Raw genomic sequence first — 18,871 nt, forward strand, 5'->3', positions numbered from 1 at the left:
TCTTTCCCAGTTCCATTTAAGTTTAATTTTTTCCTCTTTCTCCTTGTTTGCTGCTCAGACTTTGGCCATTTGTGCAGCAGCAAACAAGAGAAACCAGAGGATTAAATTCAAGGAGGCAAATTTGACCTCATAGATACCAATAAGACTTAACTAGAAACACATGACTAGATTATATCACTGAATGGGTATACTTTATTCAAAAGAAATAGGGCACATAAAAGAGGTGGTGTTGCATATTAATAAAACATTATTCTTTGCTATTCCTAGCTGAATGATAGATGTATGGCACACTGGATAGAGTCCTGGGTCTGGAGTAAAGATCTGAGTTCAAATATGGCCTTACATATTTACTAGCTGTGTGACCCTGGAAAAGTCATTGAACCTCTAGTTTCCTCAAATGAAAATAATAACAACACCTACTTCATGGAGTTGTCATGAGGATCAAATGAGGTAATATTTGTAAAGTTCTTAACACAGTGACTAACACATAGTAGGCAATATATAAATGCTTTTTCTCTTTCCTTCCCTTTCCTTTCCTTAGATTTGCATATTAAAAAATATATAATCGTGTAAGGAAATCTAAGAATGTGAGAGCAGAGGCATGATGGAAAATATTTGGGTAAAGGTAAAATAAAGGAGAAAGAGAACTGATTCTGTCACATGATCATGGTACGGATGACCTGGACCTAAGATATCTGAGAAAGAAATAATGAACCTGAAACAGAAACATGATATAAATATGATAGAGACTTCAATTATCCAGCAACTTCTGGAGTTCTCTATCAAAAGTAGAACATCTAATCAGTTCTTGATTTGGTTAGTGATAATTCCATCTTTCTAAAAGTCCAGTATCCAACAAGAGGAAATTTCTATTGGGACCCAATTCTCTCTAACAAGAAATAACTGGTTACTGGAGTGGAAATGATGAGAAGCAGAGTGGAAAGCTGTCATTACATCCTCCAACTTTTGATAGAGCTGAACAGAGAATCTTGGCATAGTGTGACATGCGCCCTTGATTTTGGGAATCATGACTTCAAAGGATTCACATGAAGGATAGGTAAAAATGCATCAGGGGAAGTCAGGCCATGAGATATGAAAAAAAAAGTGCCCAAGAATGATATTCTAAGGATACAACCTGATTTATTTCCAATGAAGAGGGAAAAAAATAGAATTTGACCAATATGTATTTGACCAAAGATAATTTAATGAACAACTTAGATCATTAAAAACATAAAAATGGAAGAAAGACCAAATAACACTGAACACATATGAATATGACAAGGATCTGCAAAAACTGTCTGGAATACTAAATCTCAGAATGAGCAGAGACTGGCAAGATAAATTAAAGACAATATAAATGTTTTTATTTGCTTTAGCTATGCCCAGAGAAAAGGGAGGATCAAAGAAGAGATGAGAATTTGGCTTGAAGTGTATGAGATGATAATTGAAAGCAGATAAAAGATAGAACTGATTAGATCTCATTTTGATTCAACTTTCTTTGCAAAGAGGAATGACTGGAAATGATGGAACAAAAATGACTAAGACGGCCTTGATACAAAATGTAAGGCAATAGCAAGCAGGCACCTAGTACTATATGATGAATTCAAATCACTTGTCCCAGATGAATAGCATTGTCCTGAAAGAAATGACAGGTGTCATTGCTGAGCCTGATATTTGAAAGAGCATGTAAAGAAAATGGGAGATGAACCATAAGATTGGAAGGCAAATATTATTCCACTTTAAAAAGAAAAAGAAAAGAGAACAGAGTTTTCAAAATATAGGCTAGTGTTTGACATTGATTCTTTGGAAAATTCTAGAAGGATTGTTATACAGACGGTTGGTGAATATTTAGATAGGGATTCTACGATTACAAAGAGGTGCAATGTTTCTTCAAGAACAAGCCATGACACACTAACCTTATTGACTTTTTTTTCCCCACATGATTACTAAACTAACAGATAATGAGAATGTTGTTAACAAAATTTATCTAGATTTTTGCAGAGCTTTTGTAAAGTATATCATAATGTTCTCATGGAAAATGTAGAGATGTATAGATTAGATAACAATATAAACAGATGGTTTCAAAATGAGTTTCATGGCCCAACTCAAAGATTAGGGGTTAAAGATTCATTCTTAACATGGCAATAGGACTTTACTGGAATACCTCAGGTATCTGTGCTGGCTTAGTGATTTTTAACATTTTTTTAAATTAATAACTTGCAAAAATATAGATGGCTGGTAGTTGACACAATGTATAGAGTGTTGAGCCTAGAGTCAGGAAGTTCTGAGTTCAAATCCAGTCTCAGACACTTACTAGCTGTGTGACTCTCAGCAAATCACTTAACCCAGTTTGCACCAGTTGATCATCTGTAAAATGAGCTGAAGAAGGAAATGATAAAACATTCCAGTGTCTTTGCCAAGAAACCACAAATGGAGTTATGAAGAGTCAGACACGACTGAAAAACTACTCAACAAGGAAACAATTAGAACTCTGTAATGAGGTAATGAACTGCCTTGAGAGGTAGCAGATTTCCCTTCCTTGCAGGTTTTTAGGTAGAAGCTCAATGGCCACCTGTCAGATACATTAGAATGTATTCTTTTTATATTTGGCATTTGGGTGGATGGATTCTGAGCTCTCCTTCAATTCTCAAATTCTGTGATTCTGTAATACCTTAGAGCAGAAAGCATCTTAATGTCCTCAGTAGAAGATATTGGCATCTTTGCATCTTTGGGACCTGGAACTACCTGTTTACATGTGTGACTTGGGCACTTGTACTCCCTGTTTGCATCCCTTCTCTCAGGTGCCCTGGCCTCTCAAAGTAGCCCACGTGGGATTGTCACATACATAATCCTTAAAAATGTTTACTCTTCCCACAAAGGGCACATTTATTTGCAGGAGAGTGAAATCCATGTTTATTGAGGGGAGAGAGGTTACATTATTACTTTACTTATGTTATTTAATTAAAATGCCTTAGTCATAAGAATGCACAGACCATAGACTGGGTGTACAAGTACATCCCATGCTTTATCAAGCATTACCCAGGGGAAGAGAAAGGTCCAATGATAATACTGGCTCCAGTTTTTGCCAGTGCATGCAACCCAACTTCTATGAATATTTGTGACCTTAGTCATGAATTGAGTCTATCTTGGGGCTGACTCCTTTTGGGGGAAAAAATTAAAAATCATTAATGGAAACTCATGAGGTGAGATATGGAGAAAATTCTGACCCACAAAGTTTCTGGAACTGTTGGTAACTGACTGGGAGATCCAGTTTTGGCAAGGCATGTAGATAAAAATCTTTTTTTCCATGACCATATAAGACAGAAGTAATGAGTCCATCCTTTTTCTTCTCATGGCGTATACCCATCCCTTCAGGTGACTGTCAAATGTGTTAATCTAGATGTCCCCAGAGGATACGCAATCTCCAAAAGTAAACCTTGGGTTTTGTCATTGCTGTCCTTTGCATCTCATGTTTGTGCCCATTACTTTCTGCCCTTCCTTATAAACAATGGTGGAACAAGAACTCATTATCCTAACTTTCCCACTTCCCATACTTGAAGAATAATCTCTCTAGTTTTTGGTGAAAATTTATTAATTCCTGTGCCTCATCTACTGCTTCTTCCCTATTCTGTGCAAGCCTAGGTCTTTTAGAATTTGTCCAGGATTCCTTCCTTCCTTCCTTCCTTCCTTCCTTCCTTCCTTCCTTCCTTCCTTCCTTCCTGTCTTCCTTCCTTCACTTCTGATACTTCCCATTATTCTCCTTAAAGCCCTTTTCTAAAGCCATATCTAACTAAAGTCATGTTTGGGGCATCTGTCTATAATGCCCATTAGTAGGAAAATGGAGTGGAAAAGTCATACTAATTTGGCTCAACTAGTTGTTTGACAACATTTTCCACCTCTCATCAGTTTTTCCTGCCACTTTATGAACTGAGCCTGAGGGCACATCCACACATGGTAACTGAATTCTGTATGAAAATGATTTTCCCCACACCCCACCCCCATTGCTAACACTGAGTCACCTGCTGAGTAAGAGTCATGCTTCTCTGGACCGTAATATAAAACTGACCAGAGCTGGTCTCCACGATTATTCCATGCTGACTACTCAAACTGCAGCTGAAGCTCAGGAACCCGGATGTTAAGCTGTGTACTGACCTTTTTAATCCACTGGTTCCTATCCCACCAGAATTAGGTCCAAGAAAAACCAGACATAGGCCTACATCTTTTCAGTCCTTGTTTCTATAAAAGAATCTAGGGCTTTAATCTTCTGGGTGCATGCCTTTATTTATGTGCCACCTTTTGATTCAATTTAATTAAATAAATATTCATTCAAATGCCTACTATATTGCAAGGCACTGACTTAGATGATGAGGATGCAACAACAAAAATGAAGATGTTCCTGGCTTCCTAGATACTACATTTGCTGTGGGAATCGATGCATAGAAATAAGGAAATGACAATGAGGAGGGGAAAGAAATGTTTTCTGGAAGAAGTGGCACCTGAGACATATCTTGAAGGATTCTCAAAATTGCATTCCACATTCAGAGTTAGATTTTGTCAAAGCACAGAGATGGAAATGGGGATCCCCTGGTAGAGCAACTCAGCTAAGATGTAGATGTATGTATGATCCCACAAAAATAATTTAATCTACTTCAAAGAGGTACTGGAGAGATCTAGTAATAAAATCATGTCTAAAGTGCTATGCAGACATTTAAGTGACATAGAATCTATATCTATAAGAAACTATAAAGAGACTGTAAGACTTGGCAATTGACTACAGGGAGAAGAGTGAGTCAAAGATGATTTCAAACTGGTAAATTCAGGTGAATGGAAGTATAACGATGCCTTGAATGGAATCTTGTGTGTTCGTGTGTCTGTGTGTGTGTGTCTGTGTGTGTGTGAGTGAGAGAGAGAGAGACAGAGCCAGACAGAGATAGAGACAGAGATAGAGAGACAGAGGCAGAAGCAGAGGCAGAGAAAAGATAGAGACAGAGAGACAGTGACACAGAGAGAGACAGGGAGAGAGAGAGAAGCAGAGAGATAGAAAGAGACACAGAGACAGAAAGAGTATCAGAGAGACAGACACAGGGTGACAGGGACACATGCAGAGAAAAGACAAAGGGAGAAACAGAAATAGAGACAGCAAGAGACAGCAAAAGAGAAGGAAAGAGTTAAAGAAAAAGACTATCCTTGAAGGACACTCATGTTTCTATGGGGAAGAAATAGATGATAATGATCTAGCAAATGATATCAAGAAAGCAAAGTACAAGATTTAATAGGAGAAACATGGAAATATCAGGATCATGGAAGCCAAAGAAGGAAAGAGTTTTGGGGGAGGAGGGGTTGAAGACACGACATCAGAGCTACACGAGTTGAATGTGGTTGAGGAATTTATCTTATTTTATTTTATTTTTTAAACTAATTTATATTTAGTTTTCAACATTCAGTTTCATAAGCTATTGAGTTTTAAATTTTCTCTGCCTCCCTCCCTTCCCCCCTCCCCAAGATAGCGTGTAATCTGATATAGGTGCTACACATACATTTTTATTAAACATATTTGCACAATAATTATGTTGTAAAGAAGAATTAGAATGAATGAGAGGAATTACAAAAAAAGAAAAGAAACAAGAGAGAGAAAGAGAGAGACAGAGAGAGAGTAAATAGTATGCTTTGATCTGCATTCAGACTCCATAGATGTTTCTCTGGATGTAGATAGAATTTTCCATCATAAATCTTTTGATCCTTGGATTGTTGAGGAGAGCTAAGTCTATCAAAGTCAGTCATTGCACAGTGTGGCTATTATTGTGTACAATGTTCTCCTGGTTCAGCTCACTTCACTCAGCACCAATTCATATAAGTCCTTCCAGGTTTTTCTGAAGTCTGCCCGCTCATCATTTCTTAAAGCATAATAGTATTCCATTACATTCGTATACCAAAACTTGTTCAGTCATTCCCCAATTGATGGGCATCCCCTCAATTTCGAATTCTTGGCCACCACAAAAAGAGCTGCTATAAATATTTTTGTACATATGGGTCCTATTCTCATTTGTGATCTCTTTGGGATACAGGCCTAGAAGTGCTATTGCTGGATCAAAGGTTATACACAATTTTATACCCCTTTGAGCATAGTTCCAAATGGCTCTCCAGAGTCGTTGGATCAGTTCACAACTATACCAACAATGGATTAGTGTTCCAGTTTTCCCGCATCTCCAGCATTTATAATTTTCCTGTTTTGTCATGTTGACCAATCTGATAGGTGTGATATGGTACTTAAGAGTTCTTTTGATTTGCATTTCTCTAATCAATTAGTGATTTAGAGCACTTTTTCATATGATTATAGATAACTTTAATTTCTTCATCTGAAAACTGCCTATTTATATCCTTTGGCCATTTATCAATTGTGAAATGATTTGTATTTTCATAAATTTGATTCAGTTCTCTATATATTTTAGATATGAGGTCTTTATCAAAAACATTGGTTATAAACATTCCCAATTTTCTGCATTCCTCCTAATCTTGGTTGCATTGGTTTTGTTTGTGCAAAAACTTTTCAATTTAATGCAATCAAATTTATCCATTTTGCATTTCATAATGTTCTCCATCTCTTGTTTGGTTATAAATTATTCCATTCTCCATAAATCTGACAGGTAAACTATTCCTTCTCTCCCACTTTGCTTACAATATAAGCCTTTACATCTAAATCACGTACCCATTTTGACTTGATTTTGGTATATGTTATAAGATGTTGGTCTATACCCAGTTTGTGCCATACTATTTTCCAATTTTCCCAGCAGTTTTTGTCTAATAGTGAGTTCTTATCCCAGAAGTTGCGGTCTTCAGGTTTATCAAACAGTAGATTACTATAGTCATTGACTAGTGTGTCTTGTTTACCTAACCTATCCCATTGATCCACCACTCTATTTCTTAACCAGTACCAAGTAGTTTTGATGATTGTTGCTTTATAATACAATTTAAGATCTGGTATGGCTAGGCTAGTTCTTAGAGGGGGAGGTCTAGGTCCCCCAATAGTATAGTTTTGCTATCTATTTCTTCCTTTAACTCCCTGAAGTTCTCCTCCAAGAATTTGAATACGATACCACTTGATGCATATATGTTTAGTAATGATTTTACTTCATTGTCTATGGTACCTTTTAGGAGGATATAGTTTCCTTCCATATCTCTTTTACTTAGATCATTTTTGCTTTTGCTTTGTCTGAGATCAGGATTACTACCCCTGCTTTTTTTTTTTTACTTCAGCTGATCCATAATATATTCTACTCCAGCCTTTTACCTTTATCATTTTTATTAAACACATTTGCACAACAGCTATTCTGTATATCCCTCTGTTTCAAATGTGTTTCTTGTAACAACATAATGTTGGATTATGGTTTTTCATCGATTCTGGTATCCACTTCTGTTATATGGGAGAGTTCATCCCATTCACATTCACAGTTATGGTTACTATCAGTGTCTTTCTCTCCATCCTATTTCACCCCCTGTTTATGCTTTTCTTTCTCCTTTTCCCCTTTCCTTCCTCAAAAGAGTTTTGCTTTTGACCACTGTCTTCCTCAATCTTCCCTCGCTGCTATCAGCCCTCTCCATTTTCTTTCTCATTTCCCCTCCTATTGCCTATAGGCCAAGTTAGAGTTCTGTACCTAACTCAGTATGTTATTCCCTCCTTGAGCCAAACCTGATGAGAGTAGGGTTCAAACAAGGCTTATCTCCCTCCCTTCTTTCCCTTTAATGCAATGTTTTTGTGCCTCTTCATGTGATGTAATTTACCCTTTTCTGTGCCCTCCTTTCCTCTTCTCTCACTACAATCCCATGCCCTCTGACTATGTATATTCCTTCTAAATGTCATAATAAAGATATAGTTCTCAAGAGTTACAAGTATCATCTTCCTATGTAGAAATGTAAACACTTTGCCCTTATTGAATAACACTTTTTTTCTTCTTTCCTGTTTACCTTTTTATGCCTCTCTTGAATCTTGTATTTGAAGAGCAAATTTTCCATTGAGCTCTGGTCTTTTCATCAGGAAGATATGGAAGTTCCCTATTTCACTGAATGTTAATCTGCTTACCTAAAAGATTATTTTGCTGGGTAATTGACTGTAATCCAAGCTCTTTTGTCTTACAGAATATCATATTCCAATCCCTCCAATCTTTTAATGTAGAAGCTGCTAGGTCCTGAGTAATCCTGACTGTGGTTCCATGATATTTGAATTGTTTCTTTCTGACTGCTTGTAGGATTTTCTCCTTGATGTGATAATTGTGGAATTTGGCTATAATATTCATTGGCATTTTCAATTTGGGAGCACTTTCAAGAGGTGCTTGGTGGCTTCTTTTGATGACTATTTCACCCTCTAGTTCTAAGACCTCAGGTCAGTTTTACTTGATGATTTCTTGGAAGATGCTGTCCAGACTCTTTTTTTTTTTTTTCATCACGGCTTCCAGGTACACCAACAATACTTAAGATATCTCTCCTGGATCTATTTTCCAGATCAGTTGTTTTTCCAATGAGGTATTTTACATTTTCTTCTATTTTTTTCATTCTTTTGATTTTGTTTGACTGATTCTTGATGTTTCATAGAGTCATTAGCTTCCACTTGCCCAATTCTAATTTTTAACAAATTGCTTTCTTCAGTTAGCTTTTGTACCTCCTTTTCCATTTGGCCAATTCTACTTTTTAGGGAGTTGTTTTCTTCAGTGTACTTTTTTTTTTCATTTGGCCAATTGTATTTTTAAGGACTCATTTCTGCAGTTAACTTTTTCCTTCCTGTTCCAAGATATTGACTTTCTCTAGCATACCTCTCATTTCCTTTCCCAATTTTTCTTCTACCTCTCTAATTTGACTTTTAAAATCTTTCTTGAGCTCTTCCAAGAAGTCTTTTTGGACTTCAGACTAGCTCATATTCCCTATTGAGGTTTCAGATGTGGGTATATTGACAATGCTGTCCTCTTCTGAATTTGTGTTTTGATTTTCCCTATCCTCATAGTAAGAATCTATGGTCTTTGTTTTTCTATGTTGCTTTTTGCTCATGATGTTTTTTTTTCCCTGGATTTTACAGTTGATCTCTGCTTCTGGGGCACAGGGGGCACTGTCCCACACTTCTTGTCCTGGGACATAGGGGCCTGGTTACTGGCTTTGTGTGCTGGGGCCTTAGGTTCTGGCAGCTGGAAGCTGTAGAGGCTGTAGCTTACCTGGTGCTGAGCTGTAACTGGTGGTGGTGGCTGATGTGTGCCAAGGCCAGGTGGGGTTTTTCTGTGTTTCCCTGATGTTCCACTGAAGCTCACAGTGTGAGGTATGGTAGTGGGGGTGATCTAGTTGCTAGAGTTCTCCTCCTTATCTGGGGCTGTGCTAGAGCACAGATAGGCTCAGCCACTGGTGCACACCTGTCTGTCACACAATTGGTGGTTCTCTGTACTAGTGTCTGCCAGTTCTCCTGGCTGTGCCAAGGCACATGGGGGATCGTGGTATTGATGCTTTCCTGTTCTACCTCCCTGGAGCTCAGGATCTCCCACTGGTTTGCTGAGGTGGGGCTTGCCACTGGCTCGCTGGGATGCCTCCCATCCTGTACTGGTACCCTTCAGGCACACCAAGAGGTACCTTTCCCATTAATCCCCCTAGCCTCATGAGCTAAAAAAAAAAAAAAACAACAACAAAAAAACCTGCTGTACCCCATCTTTCTGCTAGCTCCACTGTTCCAGGATTTTTCCTGGGGCAGTATTTCCTGAGTTTTTCAAGGTCAATAAGGGAGAGTGAGAGTGACTTACTGCTTACTCTGCCATCTTTGCTCCTAGAAGTGAGGATTATAAAAAGATGTCATCACTAGCTAACTAGATAGATAGATAAATAGATAGATAGACAGACAGACAGACAGACAGATAGATAGATAAACATTTATTAAGCATTTATTATGTACGAGGCACTATGCTAACTACTAGGGATACAAGAGAAAACAACGCTATCCCTACACTCAAGGTGCTTACATACTAACAGAGAAGGGGTAGGAAAAACAAAAGATAAAGAGAATTGGAAAGGGAAAGGAAGGAAGTGGCTACCACATAAGGGCCAAGTGGTCAGCATGGAGAGGTACTCAGTCAGCATGGGGATGAATCAGCCTGGAGGGTGAACTGGAAATGGTCTTATTTGGCCTTATAATTTGGCAATTGAGAAATTAATGATAACTTCAGAGATAGTGATTTCAGTCTAATGGTGATGTCAGAAGCTCAGTCACAAGGGACTGAGGAATGAATGAAAGTTAAGAAATTGGAGACAATGAATGCAAATGGAATTTTTTTTTAGAATTTTGATTGTGAAAGGTGATACAGAGGGGGCGGAGCCAAGATGGCAGAGGGAAAGCAGTGACTTGCTAGAGTTCTCCCCCAAACCCCTCCAAATACCTACAAAAAAATGGCTCTAAACAAATTCTAAAGCAGCAGAACCCACAAAAAAACAGTAAAACAAATTTCCAGCCCAAGACAACCTGGATGGCTGATCGGAAAGGTATATCGCGCCTGGCTGGGAGAGGAGCGCAGTTTGGCATGGGCACGCAGGCCTCAGCGACCCTGGAGCAGGCCTCAGAGGACTGAATCCCGGGCAGCTGTGGCGGTTTCCAGACTTCTCAACCCACGAAAGCCAAAGACAACTTAGAAGGTCAGTGGGAAAAGTCTGTGACTGCGGTGAGAGAAGAAACTAGATCTCAGCCGCCCCCAAGGGCAGCAGCTGGCTTCTGAGCTTCCAGCCCACAGACTGATGTGGAATCAAGTGGCTGATCAGAGGGGGATTGCAAGGATCTCTTTGCCAGTGCTGAGGCAGGAATCTCTTGCTTTGCCCGTGCTTGGATCTGGGTCACAGTTCTGAGGGGTGGTCCTGGGGAGAGGAGGAGCGCTGGCAAGGAGGAGTGCTGGCATGGTGGAGCTCCTTGTGGCTGTGGAGAGTAAATACCTCAACCCTTATCATAGCACCTTGGAAGAACTGACACTTTTCAGGTCCCTAAAAGTATCTCTGAAAACAGCTGTACAAACCCCTAAAGTTTGGGACAGTACATTCTCCACATTGGAAACAGACTCTTACCTTAACAAAGAGTTTAAAACTCAAGTAATTGGTTGGGATCATGAGCAAGCAGTGCAAAAAGAGTCAGACTATATTATCATACTTTGGTGACAAAGAAGATCAAAACATACAACCAGAAGAAAGGTGGTAGAGATATAGCATGGTAGCTGGAGGGTATTGCAGGGTCAAGTGAAGGATTTTCTTATAGGAAGGGGAGAATTGATCATGTGCATAATTAGTATGTAATGAGTCAGTAGGTAAGGATAGAATGAGACTGAAAGAGGGAGAGGAAATGATAAAGGTTGCTGAGGAAATCAAAGGGGATAGGATCAACTGAGCAAGTAAATGATTTTCCTAAGCAGGAAGAAGGGCTACATCTTCTTCAGAGAATATAGGAAAAGTATAGAGAATTGGGGGTAGAATAAAAGGAAATTTTTTAAAAGTCAGAGCAGAGGGCACAGCAGAAGGGACATTCAGCATGAAGCATCCAAATATTGTCATATATAGAGAATCATTTGAAGGTCAGATAAAATTTGCAAAAGAGTACACAAGAACTCATCAACTAAATGATGGTCTCTGTATAAATTTAGTTATGACTATAACTTGGTTACTCTGGGGGAATAATGCATATGATTGCAATGCCAGTATTACATGGAGCCTGGTGGCCAGGTCGATTCTTTGATACCATCCGTATCTCCACTTAGTTCCATACTGGTTGAAGACTGTGTTGGTAATCTGTGGAAGGAATAGCATGCTGATGAAAATAAAATATTCCTTCAAATTGCTCTTAACCCTTTAAGTCCTATTAAGCATCACCTCTGAGAAAAAGCTCTGAGCCTCTGGAAAAAAGTTGAGAGACCTATCCACTCATTGGTATCCTTACATCTAAAATTATAAGATTTAAGTACATTGAGCATCTTCTTGATGAAGTTTAAAATGCTGTAGAGATAGTATTAGAAAAATTTAGGCCAGAGATTGTGGAATCTCCTCTCTGCACATCTTAATAAGAGGCTAGATAACCTCGTATTAGTAATAAATTTTAAAAAAAAAAGCTTGAAGACAACACCATATAGGATAGAAAAAACAAGTAAGCAGAAAAAGCAGTTTATGTCAAAAGAATATTAAAGAGCCAGGAATGCTCAACGAACAAATCTAGAAGAAGAGGATGATTCAACATTGTACATAATCAAAGAATCAAAGAAAATCACCATTTTATTGTATTCTAAGCCTAACCCCCCCAACACACATAAAGCATTAGTTTGTACACAGCAGAACACGAAAGAGGATTGAATATGAAAGCACTGATCTCCATTCCATACTTAAAAAAAAAAAACCCAGAATAAATTGAATGTTATTTTCAAAACTTAAAAAAAGAAGGGATGTTCAGGTGAAGACATAAGGGTTGAGCTGAATGATAATGAGAGTTGGAAATTTTAATAGGGGGAGGGGATTTTTTTTATCTCAGCTGACAAGAGAATCTGGGAAGGAGGAAATGGCAAATTTCTAGTCAATGGCTAATTCTTTGGAAAAGAGATACACCAGAGTATCATTATGATGTTTTATTTTTATTTTTATTTATTTTTTATTTTTTATTTTTATGTTTTATTTTTAGACACCAGAGCTGAAGGAGTGAAACATTAAGGAGATGATTAAGACATGAAGGCCTATATATCTAGTCCCTCTTCCTTTTGAGTGCTAGGAATGATGAAGGGAGGAATGACTATTAGGAAAAGGGATTTAGGGTGCTCAGGGGTTATGACATGTGCTGAAGCCTCCTTGTATTTTTTTTCAAATAGTTTGGTGATACATAGTAGAGGAGGTACAACTGTGACAGCAGATGAGGGCTAGTAGCAGAATCTGGGGTGAGGAGGAGTTCCAAATCAAGTCCCTAAAGGGAACTGGACCACCATTCCCCTTCACCAGCTGGGTGAAACTAATTCTATTTTTGCTCCCAGCTCTCAGTCAGGTGGAAAGAGTCATTCTCCACTGTCACCACTTGTTTCTATTTCAAAATCACTTGTGTGTGTCTGCCCCAGCTGCTCCCCAGGTCATCTTCTGCCCTGATAATCCACATGGAGTTAAAAAGATCTGGTTTTCCATTTGCTACAGTGACTTCCTTACTGTTCTTCACACATAATGCTCCACCTCCCAACTTTGCGCCTTTTCACTGTCTGTTCCCTATACCTAGAATATTCTCCATCCTTATCCCCACCTCCTGGTTCCCCTGGCTGCCTTGAACACTCACCTCATATCTTCCCTTCTGAAGGAGACCTTTCCCATGGCTATAGTCTTCTTCTGAGATGACCTCCTTTTTACGCAAGCATGTTCACAGTGATCATTTCAATATAATGCTTATATTTTTCTTCATTAAATTTTATACCCCCTATTTTCAACCTGTCCTCCAAATACCCAAGGACATCCTTCAAGTAGTTTTCTCTTTGACATGGTTACAAAAATGTCCTAAATAAATATTTTCTGAATTAACTATATTTCATCTCCGATCTACTTATATACTTTCCACAGTGAAAATACCATATCTGACAGGGTCAAAGATAGCAAAAATTAAGCACCAAAAATCATATCTCTTATCTCCAACTTTCTCCCTATTTGCAAGGTCAATTCCTTTGGCAAGGAAGGAAATTGAATGTATTTAGCTTGATTTACCCTCTGACAAATCAGTGTTGGCACATATGTACACTTCCTCCACATTTTCACAAAATGATTTTATAATGAAATCTCTCCACATCTTTTGAGGATTTTCTCCTCTCATTTCTAATCTTTCAAAATGAGATTTTCCAAAGGATAGGTGGATAGCTAGATAGATAACAGATTGATTAGATGGGTAGATGATGGATTAGATAGATAAATGATAGATAGATGGCAGATAGATTAGATAGATGGATGATACTTTAGATGGGTGATAGAGGGATTAGACAGATCAAATGTAGTTTAAAAAGATAAAGCATTTATCAAACACTTATTGTCAGGAAGTAGGCTAAATTTGTGAATATGAATACAAATTCAATGAGTTAGACAGTCCCTACCCTCAATGAACTTACATTCTTTTTTTTTTTGATGATTAAAGTTTTTTCATATGTTTTATTTTCACATACCAAGTCTGTACAGGTTACTGAAAAGTAGCCTGTAACTTTAAGTATTACTTTGCAGTAACCTATACTTTACTACTTTAAATTAGTACTTCATGAGAGATCTCTAGTAGCAAAATCGTATAGTTAAGAAAAACTAATGATACGGTGACCTTATCTGAAAAAGCATGCACATTACACTTCTTTAGCAACCCCCAATTCTCTATTTAAAAAACTAAAAAAAAAACATGTATTCTTCTCTTTCAAAATATTGCCTCCTTGAAACATGAATAAATTCTTGCAACAAATATTAGTCAAATGGTACAAATTCTTTCAGTGACTGCATACAAAGCATGTACATGATAAAAATATGTATGCATACATATACAATATACATGCACAATAAAATATCTCACATATGTAAAATACTTACACATATACATGCATGCACACACACACACATTCTTTTACACCCTAAATGTTACTTTGCAGCAATGGATAGCATGTTTCATCATCAGTCCTCTGGAAACAGGAGTGATCTTTGTATTGAATATAGTTATTGCAACTTTCAAAGTTTTTTTGGGGAGACAGAGTTGTATATAAGATGGCACATAAGAACCTGGAAAGGGAGAGGAAGTGCCCACTGGGGAAAAGTAAGGAGACTACATGAAGTTTTGTAAAACCTGGGCTAAGGAAATACACAGCAAAATGCTTACATATCAAAGCTAAGGGAGCCAGGGATAGAGCCCATTTTTCCTGTTAGACAGGCATAGCAGAAGAATAGAAGACAGTCAAAAAATGCCCAGAAGAATTGAAAAAGTGAAACATCAGGCCAGTTAATGTCTTTCCTACAAATGCAATCTGAACCAGCTACAGCAACAGCCTTCCATCAGGCTCTTATAATAATATTTCTATATGTGATTCTTAAACCCTGGGCACAATCTAGCCCTAAGCATTCTAGTATATAACACCTTTAGGCTGGGTCAACAAGGTCAACAACAAATGGTTCACAAATGATTTGAGGAATAATAATGCTGATAAACTTGAAAACAATTATTGATTTCATTCGCTGGAAAGAGATGAAGGTAATTTCAGACCCATAGATTTTGTTAAGGGCTGCTCATTCCGAGCTGTGGTGCTACCATTGACTTCTTGAGCTGTAGTTCCCATTATGTCTTCCCTGGTCTATTTTCCATCAGTTACTCAGGAACTTGTCCTTCAATTAAAGATCCTGAGGTATATCATCCACCCATTTATAGGCCTTCACTCACACTGAGCCCCTGAGCATCCCTTGAACATCCAAGCTCGGCTTTAACTCACAATGACTCTCCTCCCATCTATTCAAAAAATAAATCCTTTAAAAACATTATTGCTACTAGAATCAATCACTTGACCAAGAATGTTAGGGTTCATAATCTTTTACTACCACTTTCAGGCTTATTTTTAGTATTATACATTTCAAAAACACATGGCAAATGTATAGAACAATGCTTTCTAAATAGGCTTAGAGAATAATTGTCACTGGTGAACAGCTGTGTACTCCCTTCAGCTTTAGGTGCGTAGCTGTTTCCCCTTCAGAGTCATCGTTTGACTTTATCAGTATCTGACATTGAAGGGCACTTGAATGGTCATCTTGCCTAAAATGCACATGTAAATTTCACATGTAAATTACATGTGAATTTTAGGCAAGATGTCCTTGACAGGTAGTTTTCCAGAAGCTGTCCTCTCAAATATTTTTAATAACTCTGCTGCAGGGTAAAGTGGATAGAGCGCTAGACTTCAAGTCAGGAAGACCTCAGTTTGTGCTCTGCCTCTGACACTTATAAGTCCTATTACTGTGGGCAAGCCACTCTATTAGGTTCTTCTATAAAATGGGAATATGAACAGCACCAACCTCACAGAGTTGTTGTAAAGATCAAATAATATCCATATGTTCAGTGCTGTGAAAAACTTAAAAAGTGTTATATAAATGTTATAATTATTGTTGTATTTGTCATTGCTATTGTTTTGGGAAGTGGTTCATAAGGACATATTTAGTTTAAGGGTTACTCTGATTTTTAGAAAATTCTTATATTGCATCAAATTGTTCCTTCTTGTAACTCTGACTTTCTGGTCATAGTTCTATTCTCTGGAGTTATTTATCATAAGCCTAATCCATTGTGCAGACTGTAGTCATTCAAATATTTGAAAACAGTCTAAATGTTTTCTTTGCTAGGGTACATATCTCCAATTATTTCACCAGGTATATGTCAGCAGCACCCTTAAAGCCTTCAGCCTTGCTTCCAGTACAGCCCCTGATGCTATGATGCAAAGGAACAATTCATTCCCCACCAAGACCAACTTCCAGGCAACTAACGTAATTAATGGATAGACCTGAGAAACATGGGAATAGCAGTAAACCAACTCTCTGACTATAAGCCTTGCTTCTTGCCTTGACTCTACAAATATCATCCAGGAGAGAAAACTTTGAGTATATTGATGAAACAACTGCATCTGCAGATGTTACAGCTACAGCTAATGGTGACCAAGAAAAGAAAATTCTTGCCATTAACAGGAGATTGTCACCTGGATCATCATCAGAAGTGAATATGATTTTGTTAACAGAAATGACCTTAAAGAAGATGCATTATTTTTGTTTTGTTTGTTTTGTTTGTTTTTTTTTTTTCTTTATGGTGAGGCGATCGGGGTTAAGTAACTTGCCCAGGGTCACACAGCTAGTAAGTGTTAAGTGTCTGAGGCTGGATTTGAACTCAGGTCTTCCTGACTCCAAGGCCAGAGCTCTATTCACTGAGTCACTTAGCTGCCCCAAAAAGATGCATTATAATTGGCTTTATAGTTGGACCCTCAGGACCACTGGACCTTTTCATGTTACTTGAATCTGAAACCCCCTAGATTCTCTTAGAATGCGAGCTCTTTAAAAGAAGGGACAGTCTTAGTTTTCTATTTGTATCCTCAGGACTTAGCACAGTGCTTTGTATGTAGTAAATTTTTATTCAGTCGTTCTGCATGGTTTCTGTACCCTTTACCCTTCTCCAGATGTGATCTGTTGGGAAAGCAACCCCCTAAAAGGTTATATACAGTATGAAACATGATGTTCTAAATGTTTTCTGATGAGCATGAAATGTTTCTCCTAATACTGTCCAAGATTGCTTTAAAAACATTATTGACCAGACTTCTTATTTCATTTATGTAGGAAGGTCCAGTTTAGCAACACAGAATGATCCCTGTTCTTCAACTTATCACATTAGATAGTGTTCTGTGGCACCCAAAGACAAAAGGACTTGCTCAAATCCATACATTAAGTATGTTTCAGAAGCAAGACTTGAGCACCATTCCTCTGACTTCAAGATCAGCTTTTATTTCCCATTGGGTCACTCTGAAATCAGGATTGTATCAGCTTCTTTTTCCTTTTTGAAGCATTTATATCACTTTACTGACACATATTGACCTTGTGGTCAACAAAAAGAGGAGACTGAGGAACAACCTGTCTGGAATAGTGGAGAAGAGATTATTACTTTCAGAATGGGATAGATTAGATAACCACTCAGGGGTCTTCCAACACTGGGACTCTATGATTCAGTGAAAACTGTGGGGCCTTTTATTTCATATGAAATGTTATCTCACCTCCTGTACTGGTGAGGTTGATTTTTTTAAGCAGCTTAAGTACAGAGCTTTACATGAATTCCTATTAAATTTAATCTCATCAGGAATAGTTACTTAAACTTTTGTAGTGACCTATTACCTCTAAGGTTAAATATAAACTCTTGTTTGACATTTAAAGTCATTTACAACATGGCTCCCGTTTGAATAAATGGGCATCATTCCTCTGCACACTCTCTATCTTCCAGTCAAACTGGCCTAATTACTGTTTCTATATAGGGCATTTCTTCTTTGTCCCTCATTTTTGCAATACTCTGTGTCCTAAAATTCCTGCCTTCTCTAAAGAAAACTCAATTGGCACTTCCTACAAGAGAGGCTTTTCCTGATTCCACACTGAAATTTCTTTGGGTTTTTATTTATTTATTTATTTATTTTAAATGTGTGAATGTGTTCATTTCCCCTAGGAGTGTGTAAGCTCCGTGAAGACAGGGATTGTTTAGTTTTTGTTTTTGTATCCTCAGCACCTAGTACTTAATAGGTGTCATTGAATTGGATTACATCCCTGGACTCTAATTTGTCCTGTGAAGAAGTAGAAATGACACTTCTTTAAATAAATAAACATGATGTTGGCAAAAGTGGCCAGCTCTGGCCAAGTCTACATAGAAAAAAATGATGGTGGAAGTGGTACAATCTCAAAATAATTGAGTAATTTTTACAAACTCTTTAAGGAAGGGCAAGAATCCAAAATAATACAAAAATCATATAAATATTACTACCCATACAGATGATCGAGAGAACATTAATAACAAACAACGCATCTGCCAATTTATTCACCTTCAAATAAATCTTAATAAAAATGTCCACATAGGTCCAGTGTATCTTTAATGAAAACATAGAAGGAAAAAAAAGGCCCACTTTCATGAACACGATTTGTCTTCACCACTTCTTGTCTTCACAATTAAGGAACAAAAAATTCTGCTATATTTACTGTTTGTGGATTATTTCTTAAAAGCATATGACTTGTCAAATTGGCCTCTGATGTAAATATTTGATAAATATATAATGATAGAGGTTGCAACTGTTCAGTATGGGAGGAAGGACCAAGACCAAGTGAAAGAGGGATTTCTTGAAAA

This window comes from Vombatus ursinus, unplaced genomic scaffold (assembly GCF_900497805.2).
Source record: "Vombatus ursinus unplaced genomic scaffold, bare-nosed wombat genome assembly UNPS02014773.1, whole genome shotgun sequence".
NCBI lineage: Eukaryota > Metazoa > Chordata > Mammalia > Diprotodontia > Vombatidae > Vombatus > Vombatus ursinus.